The 17798-nt window shown below is 38.7% G+C and overlaps 1 long non-coding RNA gene across 1 annotated transcript in view; it reads right to left on the bottom strand.

The window, feature by feature from the left end:
* Nucleotides 1-1790: 1790 nt before the first annotated feature.
* The window catches only part of LOC115604000, a 39615-nt gene continuing 23607 nt past the window's right edge, over nucleotides 1791-17798 (bottom strand). The window contains exon 4 of the long non-coding RNA XR_003990098.1: nucleotides 1791-2170. This is a non-coding gene — a long non-coding RNA (uncharacterized LOC115604000). The remainder of the gene's footprint in view (nucleotides 2171-17798) is intronic.

The raw sequence follows: 17798 nt of genomic DNA, 5'->3' as shown, positions 1-17798 counted from the left end.
TGCTCACAATCAATAAATTAAAGAACCTCCCCAGATTAAAATAAAACAACCACAAAAAAAAACCTCACAAAAAATGAGGAAAAGAAATCAGTACTCTCCAAAATAGTTTTATATTTACCCATTGCAGTTTTATATGTTCGATCCTCTCTCACGCCACAGCAGCACCCATATGTAAGAATACGAACTACCTTGTTCACACACGTGCACTGACAGCCTTTCTGCAGCATGCAGCCTGGACAAGCCCACCTGCCAGGAATTCCCCTAAGGACAACTGCATGAAACGTAAGAAGATTTGCATCCATTCATAAAAGATCACTTTGCTTAAGACAAAGCCAATGTGGAACAGCTTACAGGAACTTGGGGTACTTTCAGACCTGATAGCCAATTTCTCCAGAGCCCCAAGCCTATGCAATTCCCAATTCTCATTGAGAAGGGGAAGACTGAAGAGCAAGTGCCTTGTTCTTGTCCCTCATGGCAAGTAGAACAGTCTCTTCAGAGCAATCTCTGCTAACCAGTCATTACTGCCTCACACTGTTTCACTTCACTAATCTTTCCTCATGTTGTGAAACCTCTCCTTCTCCCATCCCATAAAAAGGGAAAAATATGTCTTGAAATCCTTTAGTAGACAACTATTGCCAAAGAGTGTTTGAAATCTAAGAATGCTCTCTGTGCCATGATTAGTACAAAAGCCAATTTCACAGCTCTTATCCCTTGCTGTAAATACAGTTACCACTCTCAACCTCTTTGATGCTTCCCATGCTTCTTGTAATTATCCTCCCAGTCTGTCACCGGAAGCTGGGTATTTCCTCAGGCTTGCGCGTGATAAAAGGTCCACTGAAGTCAACAGAAGTCCGCCACCTATCCCACTACCCTATTCCAGGGTCTCCTGCAACCTTATCCCTCCTGTGTACAGTAAAAGCATCTTACGAAACACTGCATATACTGATTGGAAAAGCATGTCTCAAATACTATTTATTTAAATACTGCAAAATAGTAGGCAGGAATAAGATTACCAGTAAAATCTGGAGATTTGTATGACGGCTTTTCAAAATACAGCCTTCTTCAACCCTAAACCATGAGGAGTTTTTCAGAGCTACAGGTGGGAGCTGGGAACATCTGTCTGTCTTTTTCATCTTAAACACTCTTGAGCACATCTTTTAATATGAGTCATTCAGAATTTCAGAGAGTATATGAGATCTTCTAGTAAAGAGAAGCAGAAGGTAAGGAAGAGCACATTACACAGTTTTGTTTAAAGAAAAGGGAGTGTAGCACAATAGCTGGGCATACAACCAACTGAAAACCGCTTTTATCTGTCGCACGCACCAGGCATTTTTATTTTGTAATTTCTCACTTACAGTAAGTGTACTTATTAGTGGGTTTCTGCTTTGTTTTCTTTCTAAGACATTATATAAAAGGAATTAGGGAGTCAGAGCACTTTGAAGCACCTTCAGCACGTGAGAAGACTCTTTCACCAGGTTCTTAGATACAAACAATGAAAGAAAAGATGCATATAACCGAGAGCGCTTGAACAATCCTCCTCTCCAGTCATCTGTTTAGCCTCTGCTACCTATGTTTGGGGTTATGGTCAGCAAAGTTGTAACTGCCTCAGTTTCTGCACATCAGTGTTTTTTTTCTAAGACATATTTAACTACCAACAGATACAAAGGCAGTTACCCAAGGCTGAATGGATTTTTTTATCCTGAACTGTTGTACTGGTCCTTTAACTTTTTATGACTCATAGTTTAAGTATTTGGGAATTCCCCTCTAAATATGAGTTTGACACACTTGCATTATGGAAAGTTATTTTATTCAAAAAGTAACAAAATGCAACATTCATGCAATACCCGGGACTATATTTAGCAACACACAATTGGTCTTTTTTTTTTTTTTTTCCAATAAAGCTTCTAATTAAAGACAGATTTAAAAAAAGAGTAAAAAAATACAAGAACAAGACTGAATAGCAGAAGTAGACGCATTAGAGACAATCACAGTGTTACACACCCAAGCAAGTGAGGCATTTTTTTTTAACTATTCAAACAATGTTAGGGCTGTTTACCTCCCCCCTTGAACCCCGCAGTTGCATGGAAGAGTATGCAGCTTCACTCTTACCTGTGTGCTGAAGTCCCTTCTTGGTGGGCTGACTAGTCATCAGCGATCACCTGACTAAAACCTGGAAAGAAATTAAAATAAAATCAGCTGACCACCCTTGCTCACTGGCTTCCAGCTTAAATACTCCTCTCCACAGCACTTTGTCATGTGAGGCAGGACAGAACCAGCTGTCATTGCTTCAGAAAAAGGGAAATGGGCCCCTCCGTTTCCACCTCCTTCCTTCCTCCTCTCTCACTCTTTCCTATCTGTCCCTGCCTCCAACCTCCTCCCTTTCTCATTCTTCCACTTTGCTCATTCACTGCCCGCCCGCCCGGCCAGGGTCTCCCAGGGGAAGCCACATTCCACAACGTACAAGCATTTCCCCTGCATCTCGAGGTTTCTCAACAAGCTGCCTACACACTTCTACTGAAAAAAAAAAAAAAAAAAAAAAGAAAAAAAAATCAGAGAGAAACAGAGAAAAGGCACCACATTCCACAACCCTCAGTCAGCCCTGGCAGACTACGAGGCATTTTCAGTCACACAGCACAAAATGCATTAGTCAGAGCTGAAAGACCACACACTTTGTACCACTACCATGCTAACAGAGAATGGTCTGAGCAGAGCTACAGGAAAAAGGAAAGGAGGGGTTCCTATCGGTGCTTCCATTTTACGTGGGGTAGCCACCTAAATATATGAAAAATTCACAGGAAAAGGCCCAAAGTTACCATTCCTGGCAGAAACAATGTGGATGTGGGCAGCAGAGAAAGCTCCCCGCTCACAGAGTGCAACCTTTTCCAAAAGGACTCCCCCTCCAGCAGAATGTGTTATTCCAAAGACTGCAAGAGATTATCTAAATCAGAACTTCTATCTCCCCGATGGTTTGTTCGTAGGAAATACAAGCCTAGAAAAAGTGAAAGTAATACTGCATGATTCAGATTCCCCGAAACCACATATACTTTCAATTCAAACTCTTCTCTTCCTCAGTGCTCCTGATAGTTCTGCAGCTATACCCATCTATGGAGTTTTCTTTTCTCTACTTACGCAGTTTTCAACCCTCCATGTATGCAGAGAATCTGATCAGCAAGAAATGAGAAGAGAGTTCAGCGTAAAAACCCCTCCGTCCTAATCCAAATGACCTAATCGCTAATCTATCTGCTCACTGCTTCCGTCCCCCACGCGCACTTATCTATTGCTTGAAGGCATTTTAGGAGTACGTACACAGCTTGGGAGAAAACACTCCTTTTAAATCGCGTAAGAGCAAGTGAGTGCACTGTACTGGAGTGCGTGCTTCTGTCCACTGACACCAGTACCACGGGGTTCCCGGCCCTGAATTCCCCACTCTGTGCGGGGACCGTCCCTAATGCATCCTGCAAGACTCAGGGGCTTAAGTCAGCGTCAGAAAAGGGTAGGGAGGTGGGGGGAGAAGAGGGGGAGAACCCTTAACCATCTGCATTGGAATTTCTCTTTAGGAAAGTCCATGCTTTAATGAAAGACTGATACTAGATACCACAAAGAAACTTTTATTTCTGTATGCACATGACTCAGATACATTTTCTGTGTGGGTTATGTGGTTATGTTATGTTTCATCTCAAAAAACTGTCTCAAAGAGACCTTTAAACATTAGTTTTAAGAAAAACTTGATGTGTTTATGTACCATGAGTGTTTTTAAACTGCCTTTTATTGCATGATGTTATACAGAGACACTGATGTCTGTTTTCATCATAGATATAATCTGCATTTAATACTAAACTATAATAATCTATAAAAATATCTTAAATTATTTCCCTAAATAGTTCCCAGAAAAGAAACAAACTGAATCCTTCAGCAAAACAGACCCTCTTAGTTGTGATACTGTTTTTCTTCCCCTTTCTTATTTTCTTGATCATGAAAATATACTTACTATGTTATTGACTTGGACTCATTAGTTTATAAAACAAATGGTAGCTGCTGCTGTGCAGTATTTCAGCAGAGGAAGGCTATCCAGAACTGCCTCAGAGAGTGAACACTGCCGCCATTATAACAAAAGCATTAAAATGAATAATTCATGAGCAGAGGAAGTACCCTACCATTAAAAGGCACCGACTATTTCATGAATTGTCCAAAAGCTACTCCTTTTACTGCCCAGTTCCTCTAACTATGTAGTTATTCCTCATTTTTCTAAAATGGCATAGAGTAGTAATTAGCAGATACACATGGACCACTTTTAGGAGATTTTCCTGAGAAGTAAGAAATGAAAGCTGAAAAACGAACCAGGGGGAAGGGGGGGATATGGGCGGGGGGGGGGAAGTGTTTATGTTTGATGATGGATATATTAAGGAAACAGGACTTCAAACTTCAAGAGGCTTTTCCAAACTCCACTTTCGAATCTTGAAAAGGAAGAACATAGCAATCTGTCCTTTGCCTTTATCTGGTACCTTCCTTTTCAGGATCCCAAAGCATCGTGACAACACTCAGGAATGAAAAGGCCTCATTACTGAGTACCTGCAGAACTGTTCTCCTGTTTATAGAACATTAGGCTTCAAGAAGACTAAATGATTTTCTCCAGGTCATACAGGAAGGCTTGGAGACTTAGGCAAGAACAGAGCTTCATCCCCTGGTTACCAGTCCTGTGCCCAAGCCCAACAAAAGGACTAACTAACCTTGCTTTACACTAACAAGCATCACAAAGTTCAATAGTCCGGGAAGTTTTAACCTTATAAAATGAACTGTGGTGCACCAGTGTTTTCTGCTGGGATAGGGAAACAACGTGATCCACTATTAATACTAAGATACAAAAACATGTCCCCAAAGTAGAACATTAGGCATAGAATTATACATGAGGTGTAATTTTGCAAGACCAGACACTGTCACTGGTCAACGTACTGATGCTCCTGGGCTTTTTATTTTTAAACCAGTCAACTTGTTTGCAGAGCCTTGGTAGCCACGTTTCTGATTGTGAATTTCAAACTTCTAATTCTCAAAATAATTTATTCCAATAGCATCTACTTGAGAAAGATGCTTTCCTGATCTGGTATTAGATGGATGACTTTCTGACAAAAATTTGCCATTCAGTCAACTCAGAGCTGATCCCACAGCAAGTCCTTACAGGAATGAGGAAATGCTCTTAAGCAACTAGAACGATCTGTACAGTTAAACGTATTTTTAGTTTCTAGTCCCCAAGGAACTGTGGGGAGAATTGAACTACAAAACAAATACAAAAAACCCCACACTTGGCTGTTAGATTTAATTAACATAGCCCAGTCCACAGCAAGCAGGCTTACTGATAGACTATTTCAGCACAAATGACCATTAATGGTTTGATAACTTGTGGCAGGAAGAAAGAGGAGGAAATGCCACAAAATACTTATGAAAATTCTTCCAAATATGACGTGAGAGTTCACTTTTTAAAAATTGCACCCAAAAAAGCAGTTAAAGAAGAAATGTTACAAACACTTCAAGTTTATCATTTTCAAAATATCTGTATTAAATCAACATTACAGGAAAAAAATCTCCATTGATGTAAACCAGCATGAGTACGTCCATCAAACTGGCAACCTCTTCCAGACTACCGAGTCACTACCTAAACACAAGTGTTCTTAAGAACAAATAGCATCAAATAATTTATTTCAAAGAAAATAGTGTCAGAAGAGAATGTTTACCCTAGTTCCACCTACTTCTAGGCAGGTAAAAAAAAAAAAAAGAAAAAGGAAAGAAAACTGAAAGTCTTAATGTTCATAAGCAGAACAAAATTTCCAAGTGCAAGGAACTTAATCAGCATTTTGCTACTCAGACAAGCAAGGAAAGCTGGATGGGAAGAGAAAGGAGTAGCATTGTACCAAATGAGACTTCAGTACAGTAATAACTATCAGATTGGTACACTGTTCAGTATACATGACTATCTCAAAACTACATTATGGCCCTAAGCAAGAATGAATGGAATTATTTATAAATACATATCAAAGTAATGGTAAGGTAGCAATCAAGTGCTAAAGAAAAATTTATAAAGAAATCAGAGGGAAAAGAACTGTCCAACTATCCAAGAATAATCCATCTGATCGCAGTATGCCAGAAGTTTGGTCAGACAATGTACACAAATTTATATCTAGGGGCTTAGACATGTTTAGAGAGTTTTGATATTTGTTTTGCCTGCAATCATAGCTGTTTTCTAAGAGTCTATAAAATGAGTAGACTTATTATGTTCCACAGAGCAGTGGTGTTCTGCCATACTAGCTATTGTTTACTTGTATCAGCAAGCATCAGTCACGTAGACTCTGCTATGCAGCACAAATATGGGAATTATTCACAGACCCTTCAGTACTACAGAAGAATGGTAGAACTATTAACTATGGCTTTTAAAAGAAATAATTTTTATACATTAATATAAATTGTTATTAATTAAAAATAACTTTTAGAAGACATTTTGAGGGCTAAATAAACAGCAGAAGCAGCACCAGTGAAGGGCAGCAGAATGGCAATTTCCACCTTCTTTGTTGTTAAGAAATACAGTAGAGGTGACATCTCACCACAAAAAGATCATAGAATGGTTGAAATTGGACAAGATCTCTGGAGGTCATCTGGTTCAACGTCCCTGCTCAGGCAGGACCACCTCGAGCACACTGCCCAGGATTGGGTCAGGCAGCTTTTGAATAATTTCAAGGATGAAGATTCCACCACCTCTCTGGGCAACCTGTCCCAGCGCTCAGTCACCCTCACAGTGAAAAAGTGATCACTAATGTTCAGATGGAGCTTCCTGTATTTCAGTTTGTACAGAATGCTTCTGGTCCTGGACACTACTGAAAAGAACCTCGCTCTGTCCTCTTTGCAATGTCACTTCAGTTGTTTGAACACACTGATGAGATCCCCCTGAGCCTTCTCTTCTCCAGGCTGAACAGTCCCAGCTCTCAGCCTTTGCTTACAGGAGAGATGCTCCAGTCCCTTCATCATCTTCGTGGCCTTTCACTTGATTCTCTCCAGTATGTCCACGTCTCTTTTGTACTGGGGAGCCCAGAACTGGACACCATTGTTTCTTACTTTCAACTACAGGCTGGACTTTATGAAAGGTTTTACTTCCCTCCTTGACAAGGAATCCCTCAAGCTCATTACTCTCTCCTCGACTCTCTCAAATACCAGAATTATTCCCTGGAGTAGAAGAGGTAAGACTTTAGTGACAGTTTATTTCTGTTACCTTGACGTTTTCAGCCTCTTCCAGAGTTTTCCAGCATTTTGGGAGAGTGAACTTAGAGAAATAAATATGTAAGACACTTACATAAGTACAAGTGGAAAACTTGTTCAGATATTTGTTTGTAGGATGTTCTTGTGCTCTCAAACAGAACGAAAGCAGCAAGAGCACTCTCTTTGAGTTTGACTGATGAACTAGTAGCATCCCATTGCAGTCTCTGAAGTGTCAAACTGTCATAGGAAGGTAGGGAGTGTAAAAAATATTTTCTTTTGGGTCTCATTATCAGACAATCTACTATCAAATGGGCTAGCTAGTTACAAAACAAAAAACTTCAGCGATACAAAACCAGTGACAACAAATTCTTTTCAGATTTTACAGGTGCAATTCATTCCTTCAGTCCAGGTCTCTGGTGCCATGTGTCCCCTAACCTCCTGCAGCCAGTCCTCCAAACTGAAAAGGGCTCAAGATCTGCACACCCCATGCAAAGGCCTGGGACACATTGTGGCACCTCCAAGATCACTAGACAATGACGTGTAGGCAAGTGAAACCCACCCTATGCACCCAAATGACAATGTGACTCTTTTTCATGTACATAGTTAAGTAAGTGTGATGAGACGTGCGTAAAGTGACACTCAGTCTTCTGTACTCTTAATCAACAACAAAAGAGTTCTGAGAAGACAGAAGTCGAGAGAGAGAGGGAAGAAGAATCAGTTGACTTGAGCTTTGTGCTCCTATTTGCAACCAACTTCCTCCTTTCCTCCTTAATTGCAGTAATCCTTCCCTTCTTAAAAGACAACAAAATCTCTTTATTCATACAAGTGTATATGTTGTCTGTCCCAAAGCAAGAGCAATTAATGTTCAGTGATGAACTAGAAACTACTTGTAATTCAACAAGGAACAGAGGCAAATCTAGGCCATCTTACCACCACATAAAAAGTGAAACAAACTAGGAGACCTACTGTCTTTTCCCGTAGCACAAAGTTCACTGAGAACACTTCAGGTACTGGCAGCAGAAGCAAATCAGCCAAAACATAACAGGGTTCTGCACCTGTGCCTCTTATCACCAAGGAAATTTCATAGATTCTGTCACACAAAAATAATAACATTGCCAGAGCTTCGATTTTCCTCACATCTTTTCCAGTATCTTCCATATTTTCAATTCCTGTTTTATACTCTGAAATATTTACAGACTCATGATCTTTTTAATTAAAAAAAAAAAAAAGGAAAGGTATTTTCAAATATTTTTTCTTTGTTATCAATACACTTTTTAAAATAATGAAAAGCATCTCCAGACAAACATGTCTAAAGAAAAGAGGAACTTGACCACTTGGCTCAGAGAGATGCAGAGAGATTGTAGCTTTGAACTGACTCCTCAGGGACTACCAGCAGTGCAAGTATATTGGCATGTACTCTGCTTCCTCAGAAAGGCCAATCAAGTGACACAGTACCAATGATTACTCTCATTTCTTTTGCAGTATTATCATGGCATCCTGTAGTTTCAGGCTTTTGGTGTTGTGATCTTCTGTCTGATATACAATACTAATTTTGTGATTGTGGCATAAATGGATATCCTTAAAGCCTCCTTTTGGGGCTTAATGGCTATTATGTGACATGCCTGGGAATAATCTCATTCTCATTCTGGTGTAGGTAAGCGCACAAACAGGAGGACAAAAATATCTCTCTCATACCTGGACTGCTTCTATGCATGTATACAAAACCAGGAAGAATATTTCTCTTGTATTTGTAGGAACATCTGCTCAGTATTTTTCAGCATACTAGTATCTTGTTATGAAATCACAAGCAATGATTATACTCAAAATGAAAAGTCCTACAGTGCTTCCCAGTAGAAGGTGGATTTCAGGGGTGCCCTATCGATTGTTCTTGTTTAGTGTTATCTCACCAGGATTATTCAGGACATCAAAAACTTAACAGCATAAACACAGACTGACGACCAGTAATCAAGCACCCTAGTCTCTGGACTTTTTAGTCCAAGTTGTCTTACTGTTATAATTACTAAGCAGTGACGTTCTGCACCAGAGCTACACTTGCTTTTACTGGTGCTGTATCAAAAAATTAAAACATGTTACAAAATATCAAGAAAGCTGTCTTTAAAAAAAGAAATATAGTTGAAGTTCTCTGGTCTTTGAGAAACTGACATTAATTTTTTCCCTCTAAAAAGTTTCAATGGCTTAGTTCAAAAACTTATCCTCTACAAATGTGATGTGTTAATTAAAATTGAAATTGTTGTTCACAGTTTTCATGGCTAGAAGCCTAACTATTTCAGTAGTATGTCACTAGTTAAATCAAGTCCTGTTTAATTTGAGAATTATGGGAAAACAAAAGAAAGGAAGGGACCTTGGCAAACTGAATGAAAGCCAACTTTCAAGCAAAGGTGCATAGGAAGAACAAGAGAAGTCCTACAGAATATATTTGCTTATGCTAGTCTTTAAATATAATGTCCATTGCACCCAAACAGTAGGATTGAAACCCATGATTTTTAGAGAGATTATCTCAGTTACCTTCTAAATCTGTCTTTCAGGCTGCTAACCAGATGGAAGTACACATGGACTTGCCAGGTGACCAGCTTTCATAGAATCATAAAATAGTTAGGGTTGGAAAGGATCATAAGATCACCTAGTTCCAACCCCCCTGCCATGGGCAGGGATGCCTCATCCTAGACCATGTCGCCAAGGCTCTGTCAAACCTGGCCTTGAACACTGCCAGGGTTGGAGTGTTTACTACTTCTCTGGGCAACCTGTTCCAGTGCCTCACCACCCTCACAGTAAAGAACTTCCCCTGTTTAAGTTTAAACCCATTCCCCCTTGTCCTATCACTACAGTCCCTGATGAAGAGTCGCTCTCCGGCATCCTTGTAGGCCCCCTTCAGATATTGGAAGGCTGCTATGAGGTTTGTTAGGTAAACTTCATTGCTGAATTAGTATTCCCAGTTATTTAATGTTTTTATGGTAAAGAGGTATACAGGTCTGTAAAATACTCATAGTTCTAAAAGTTTATGATGCACAAAAAGCTATCTTGAACAGACTGAAGTTGAACACTCAAAAGGCGGATCGGGCCAGACTGAAGGACTCCTGTGCAATTTTAAGTCCATCTTCCTTTACATGTGCACATATGGTAACAGTCTTTAGTTACTGTTCAAAACCTAGGGGTTTTTTGTTTGAGTGGGGGTAGGTGGGGGTTTGTTTAGGGGAATTTTTGGTTTGGTTTGGTTTTTTTTTCCTTTTACAGGTCCATCCCATTTAGTACACAAGATCATCAGTTGTTTGCTCAGTGGGCAAAATGGTATTTCAATTTACTCTGCCATTCACATGGCCATAGACTTTCCTGATGTAACCTATTTAACTCCAGCTTTGAGAGACAGCAGATTTCTTCACGGGCTTATCACCACTCTATGCATACTGTGAAAGTGACTTCCATAATATTTCTAAGCATGATCTCCCTATGAAAAAAGGATCAAGAATTAACTTCATTTCACACCTGAGAAATTGACGTGTAAAGAGAGTAAGGCTTGGATGACTGTAGTCATCAACTTAAGCTATAGCAAAGAAAATGAGAAACCATGCCAGGTGACCTTAACAGGCTGAGCTGTAAACTGAAATGGTTCAGCAGCTGCTTCAAAGCCACCTCAGCCATCCCCACAGCAATGGCTCTTGGCTAGGGGCAGTAATATCTCGTTAAAATTGTCTTAAGCCAGGAGTAAGAGACCTTCAAAATGCAGCTATCACTGACCTCACCAACAGAAAAGACTGCTCAGCACTGCCAACATCAGGAACAGTCAGATGCTCTGAAAATGGCATAAATGCGTAGGAAACCATCTTTTCAGCAGTGGTAAGGGACTGGACGGAGGATGTCTCACAGATCTCTGATATAGAGGCAGGAATAGAGTATCCCTCGGCAGCTCTCAGTTGTCCTTCCCTTAAGTCATCCTTTCTTTGCAAACTTCTCTCATTCACAATACATCTTTCAGAGTCTGTGGCTGTCAATCTATAGAGATTTGCATGGGGATTTGATGCATCCCTATGCAAATCCTCCTGAAGTTAATGAGTAGAAGAAGGAAATCCTGTGGAATAAATATTATGTGAATATGTAACTAGATCCTCTATCATGGCTACATAATCAGAATTACAGTGAGCTAAGACAACATTGCCAAATTTAATTCTGATTTTGGATAATTTAGTGCCTATCTTACTATTTTACTACCTTATTATTCAATGTATTTTTATTCAGTATATCGTTAAAGCCCTAGGAAAAAATGTGGAGCAAATATTCGTAAGAAAGGGGCCTGACCACAGCATGGAATAGCAGCGTGGAACAGTTTGGTCTACACTACAGCCTCTATTGTTTGTGTTGATGGACGGAGTAACTGCATCAGTAAGATGCTCTCTTCCATGTAAGCCATCATTTTGACTGTGGATCAGCTACGAAAGACATCTAGGACGTGATAGTAGGGGTACGCTCAGAAATCTTTGTCTCTTCCTAGCAGAGATCAGTGTACTTGAGTTGTATGTAACTTTTGACCCAGTTCCTCAGCCTTGATGTCTTCTGCTTTTAGCACCTTGGTTTTTTCCTTACAAGAGCTATTCTTCATTTACTCTCAAGCTTCCAAGCACTGGCCCTCATCACTATCATGCTCTCCCACTGTCGCCAGTTCTCATTTTGTCACAGTCTCTAGTCCATCAGGTTTCCAAATCCCAGTTCTCAACTCCCTCTTGGGACTTCTTGCTTAAATTTCCTGTTTTCCTGCCCAACTGGCTACCCCTCATCTCCCCAGTTGATCTCATTTCCCTTGCTTTTTCCCCATCTTGGGTCTTTGTCCTGGACTTCTCTCCTCAGGGCCTTTGTCTTAATGTTTTTACACTGAGTTTTTACACTTTAGTCCAGCTGCAGTATATACTCAGTCCTCATCAGGGCCATTCTTTCCCCACTTTGTACTTCACAGTCAATCTTATGTGTCCACTGCATAGAAGTCAGGATTTCTCTGGCAAAGGTGTAGTATTACCTTAAAGAGGTTCTTTGATCCCAGTTGTAATAGACAAGGTCTGCACCACTAGGTACAGCAGTTATTTCCCTATTTAGGTTTACTTGTCAAGAGCAAACTAAAAGGACATTGTCTCACCTCCAAGTTTCAAATTCCTACCTCATAGTACAGGCAAAGCAGCACGAAACTATGGAAAACAGTCACAACTAGCTGAGCATATTTCAGCTCAGAATTTAAATCCTCTCTCTTCTTACCTTCAACAAATTGTGCCCAAGGCAGAGATGTGACATGAAGAACTTATGTGGTGTGGTGGAGCCATGCTCTAAAGGAGAGCTGGCTCCTGTGAGCAGAGATCCATCTATGCCTCTTTCCATCCTTTACCCCCCAGCACAATCAGTTCTGCCCCATACCTTCACCATGGACAAGGAATAAAGGTGGCACATCAGTCAGGGTCAGCTGTAAACCTTCAGTACAGTTATGCAGCTCAGGAGTTTTGACTTGTACATCTGGTTCTATTATTCAGACTCAAATGAACTTCAGCAGTGGGTCTCGAAGCGCAGTTGAACAATGCAGCGTTCAGAGGCATGGCTATTGGAGAGTGACAGATAAACGTAATACAGTAGCCATGGGAAGAAAAAAAAAAGAAGCCATTTCTTGGAGTTTCCCTTTTCTTGGTCCTAGAGCACAGACCTGTCCTGTCCCTCCAACCAGACTGCTTGGTCCCCAGCTCCACCTTTCCCAGCAGAGCATTTCTGAATGCTGGTGGGGCAGCATGAGCTGGGCACGGTCCAGCCCATGCCATCTAGATGCATCACACCGTACCTCATGATAAACATGGCTGGGGAGAGGAGAGGATCTTCCCAAATATCAAAACAAAAATTGAGCTGTACAGTGGTCTTCTACTTACTGATTTGCAGGACCAAACCAACAGAGGTGATTACAACTAAACTCTAAGAGATGTTTGTAAGTGAAGGACGATGTTTCCTAGATGAATTTTACAGTTCAGATTTACTGAACCACTTAAAGCAGGCTTTTATTATTACATTTTTATTGTATTTTATAATAATTTTTGTATTACATATATTTTTTCAAAATGCACCCAAGTTACAGTTTTTAATGTATTGAAAAGCTGACTTGAAAGTTTACATTAATTATTTGGGTCTAATTACCGTTTTATTCCTTTTTAAAGCACTCAATCTAATTGACAAAAAAAAAATTAAAATCTTTTTGTTTTAAAAAACGAAGGGACGGAGCCAAAATATGCAAGATATTGTGCTAGCATGCCACTTACAAAAAAACAAAAGCTAAGTATATTTTTCTAACAAAGCTTTCACAAATTATTCCTAATTTAATTAAATCCCTCTTTGCTGGAAACTAACAAAATGCCATTAAGAGCACAAGACAGTTATTATCTTTCAGTCTTTCTGCTTTTGTATAATACAGTATTACCTAAGTTTCAGTGATTCTTGCTGCGTTATCCACCTCTCTTTTAAAGAAAATACTCTGTAACCATAGCAATACTTTCCCATCCTGCTATTATTTCCCACTGGCTTGTTCTAGGCTTCTGCACATAGCAACCACAGCAATCCTTGGTCCAAACTGTCAACTCCTTCTTGGCAACTTGTAGCAAAATCAGCGTATCTGTAAACTTCCAAGTATGTGGCTTTACATTTTCAAAAGATTAATACACATGTTCTGAACAAATTGTGTATTTCTAATCATAACACTACTTTGTATGATACTTTAATACCACGAATACTAGGTGTTGAAATTCTAGATGCTATCTTCTAGCTTTATCATTTTCTACAGAGCAATACACCAATCTCTCCTTAGATAAAAAGCAATAAGGAGCTGTGTAACATCTCATTTTTTTCACTGAGCTCACAACAAAACATTAGGTTCACGCTTCAAACCTACCCCATTTTTAACTGGAGTCATGTGGAGGAACACCAGCTATACCATTTACACTCAACCAGTGGGACTTCAGGCCCACAAAGGCAGCACTAATTCAGCACGGCCTGAGACGTATGCTTTAATTTTGACATCTAAGCACTCACATAGCCCACCAAAGTCACAGTATGCACCAAAGGATTTGATGACTATGCTACAGAGGGCTGATTTCAGTCATGTGTGTAACTTTTTAATGCTACACATGTAAGCAGCCATACTAGCTTGACTTACAGGTGAAGTTATTTGCAGAAGGATATGCATTAGAAATACAGCAACTCCAAGTTAAACAGGCCCAGATTCCTTATATTAGTTCACTACTCTTCATTATGTAATGCCATTAAGTTTCTCAAGTCTAAGCTGACTATCAGTGACTGTACTGATCATTGCTTTACTGAAGAATTTATAACGATTTTTTCCCCCAAAAGTAAAAAGCACATGACAGAACAAGGTCTTCAAAGAAGCTTATAACTGACTGAGGTTGATTTTGTTGAACACCTTTTTAATAGTATTTTAACTTGAGCTAGTTTTCATAAGGTGAATAGTAAGGTACAGACAGTGAATCGTGGTGAAGCAGCACAAAGTATGTGTGGGGGCAGCGGTGATTTAATACTAATGTATTACTGTACATCCTCTCCCTCCACATTCTCATCCCACTGGAGTCAATAAGGCTTTTGCCATTGACTTCTCTGTCAAATTTGTATCCCTGTTCTTTATTTGTCCATATGAATCAAACCCAGCAATATTCCCTTAGTATGTTCTCTGTAGGGGTAGTTCTGGAAGAGGAATTAGGTACATAGAACAACTAAAATTACAAATCACCTAGTGAGAGAGGCATTACCATTGAAGAAAAAACATTCTGCCTCAGTCACAATGATAGAAACCACCAGAGGAAGTTGGATTGGTATTTTATGTATATATGTAAAATATACTCACACACCCCCCATATATATGTCTGTGTGTATATATAAAATATATACATGCACATAAAACATGTGGGATATGTATCAAACAAATATTCAAATGGTCAAATACATTTGTGAGAGCTTGAAAAGAGAAAAGAAGAAAAGGAGAAGAGAGAAGAGAAAAGAAGAAGAGAGAAGAGAAAAGAAGAAGAGAGAAGAGAAAAGAAGAAGAGAGAAGAGAAAAGAAGAAGAGAGAAGAGAAAAGAAGAAGAGAGAAGAGAAAAGAAGAAGAGAGAAGAGAAAAGAAGAAGAGAGGAGAGAAAAGAAGAAGAGAGAAGAGAAAAGAAAAGAAGAAAAGAAGAGAAAAGAAGAAAGAAGAGAAAGAAGAAAAGAAGAAAAGAAGAAAGAAGAAAAGAAGAAAAGAAGAGAAAAGAAGAAAAGAAGAGAAAAGAAGAAAAGAAGAGAAAAGAAGAAAAGAAGAGAAAAGAAGAAAAGAAGAGAAAAGAAGAAAAGAAGAGAAAGAAGAAAGAAGAGAAAAGAAAGAAGAGAAAAGAAGAAAAGAAGAGAAAAGAAGAAAAGAAGGAAAGAAGAGAAAAGAAGAAAAGAAAAGTAAAGGGGAGGGGAGAGGAGAGGAGAGGAGAGGAGAGGAGAGGGGAGGGGAGGGGAGGTAGGTTACCCACTAGGCCACTATCAGCTACCTAGCTTTTTTGAGTCTGCTACAAAAGAAAACAATAGTGAAAAAAAAGTTTCTAGAATGGTTATTCCAGAAAGAAGAAGGAAGATTACAGATTACTCTTTCATGCAGACTCTTTTAAGTGTTGTTGAGTTAAAGCATATTCTTATTTATGGACATATCACCTATTTGTACACATGCAGATCCTCTACAACTATAAGCCAGTTTGGGGCTGCACACTAGAGGAATATACTCCAGCCAGATGGGCCAATATAGGATGACATTCCTGATGAAAAAAAAAAAAAAAAAATCAAAACAAAAAACAAAGAAAGAACATCCCCCCCTGAAAAAAACAACAACCAAAAAAAACCCCCAAAAAACCCCAATAAACAACTTTACATCATTGTCGCCTGTTTGTTTTTAATAAAAGGAATCAGGTCTTTATGCATATAGAAGATAAAACAGGAGTCTAGATTTTTGAAATGGAAAGGAAATAAAAGTGCTATAATTACTTTTATGATAACATCTACAAAGAGACAAAAGGAAGTTATATTTTGTTATTTTGGTACTTTGCTTAGCAGAGACATTTATGTATGAGTAGTCATAATAAAATTTACTTAGGCTTTCTTTTTAAAGAAAAAGGTAAAAATATGAAATTAATATTTCCTATGATTTAGCTATGATTACTAAAAGATTAACAGAAATATAAAAAAGAAATGGTAATTTTGTCCCCACAGAGCCTCAAAATTAAGATCGTTATACTAAAGCAAAGTGCTCTATCACTGTACAGTAAAATACTACTTTGTACTTTATCAGCTGTTATGCTCAATTTGTGGGAGGATTTCCAGACAGAATTCTTCAGCTGAGGATTACAAATTATGCGCGAAAAAGGAGATAACTTCATTTTCTGTTTCCATAAATGAAGGAGGTAATAGATTTATTAAATTCTAATTCAAACTACGTTTTTTTAAAATGTTGATCAAACACATCATGAAAACCAAACATTACTCGCTTTGCTTAATTTTATGAGGATACAGTGGGAAACCCATTCACTCTTATCAAAGATTTTCTCAATGTATCAACCTCATTGGTCTATTAACAAAAGTGCAATTACATTTTATTCTAAAATAATCAAATATACTCTTCCTTGCTATAAAAGCTATTTTGTTTTCAATGTACACATTTTGGCTAAGTTTTCTTACATCCTAAAGACACTATTCTCTAGAAGTCACCATCCTCATTTAGAAAAGCATGGCATTTTGTTCATTCTTCATCTGATTTACAGAGAGACTTCAAGGAGATGGAGCCACTGAGATTAATTTTCAATTTTAGAATTGTAACTCAATCCACAAGGATAATGAAAATACACTTTTAAAATATATTATTTCCTGTACACCTATGAAGGATTTACAAGATTAATAACACTTGGCCAAGGTGCTCTTTCCCCAGCCACAAGAAAGAACTTTGAAAACTTTTGCAGGAATCTAAAAATATAAAAATTAAATTAAAAAAAAGTTAATACTTTTCCACTTGAAAGTCAGGTGAAAATCATGTATCTTTTAATTTTGTTTCTGTTTACAGTAATTTAAGTTGGCATGAGTTTAGCAAGACTTCAACTCTTTGTCAATATTTTAGGTACCATCTTCTGCCTCTTCTATAGATAGTCTTAATTACACTCTTTATTCCTTGCATGAAGCTTCCCTCTCTTGTTCTTCCTTCCTGTGTTTTAGAGACCTTTAATATTTATCCTTAAGAGGCTAACTGTGCACAGGTCTATCTTTTGGAAGTCATGAAAGTCTTCAATATTTTTGCCACCCCCCCCCCTTTTTTTTTTTCACAACTAGCAAATAGTGTCTTACTTTTAATTCTAAAGGCCTCATTACAGTTACCTTTCAGACAATTTAAATGCTTCCCCATAAACTAAGAATGAGAATTGGTTGGTGGAAATTTAGACGGATGTTTTTTCCTTTCCAGTTTTCTGAAGTCTCAGAAGCTTCTTTCCAAAAATCTGCTGTAATTGGATCTTGTACAG

The sequence above is a fragment of the Strigops habroptila genome, chromosome 2, assembly GCF_004027225.2.
Source record: "Strigops habroptila isolate Jane chromosome 2, bStrHab1.2.pri, whole genome shotgun sequence".
In the NCBI taxonomy this organism is placed as follows: Eukaryota; Metazoa; Chordata; class Aves; order Psittaciformes; family Psittacidae; genus Strigops; species Strigops habroptila.
The sequence above is the reverse complement of the archived record's forward strand: the minus strand, read 5'-3'. Positions and strand labels throughout refer to the sequence as shown.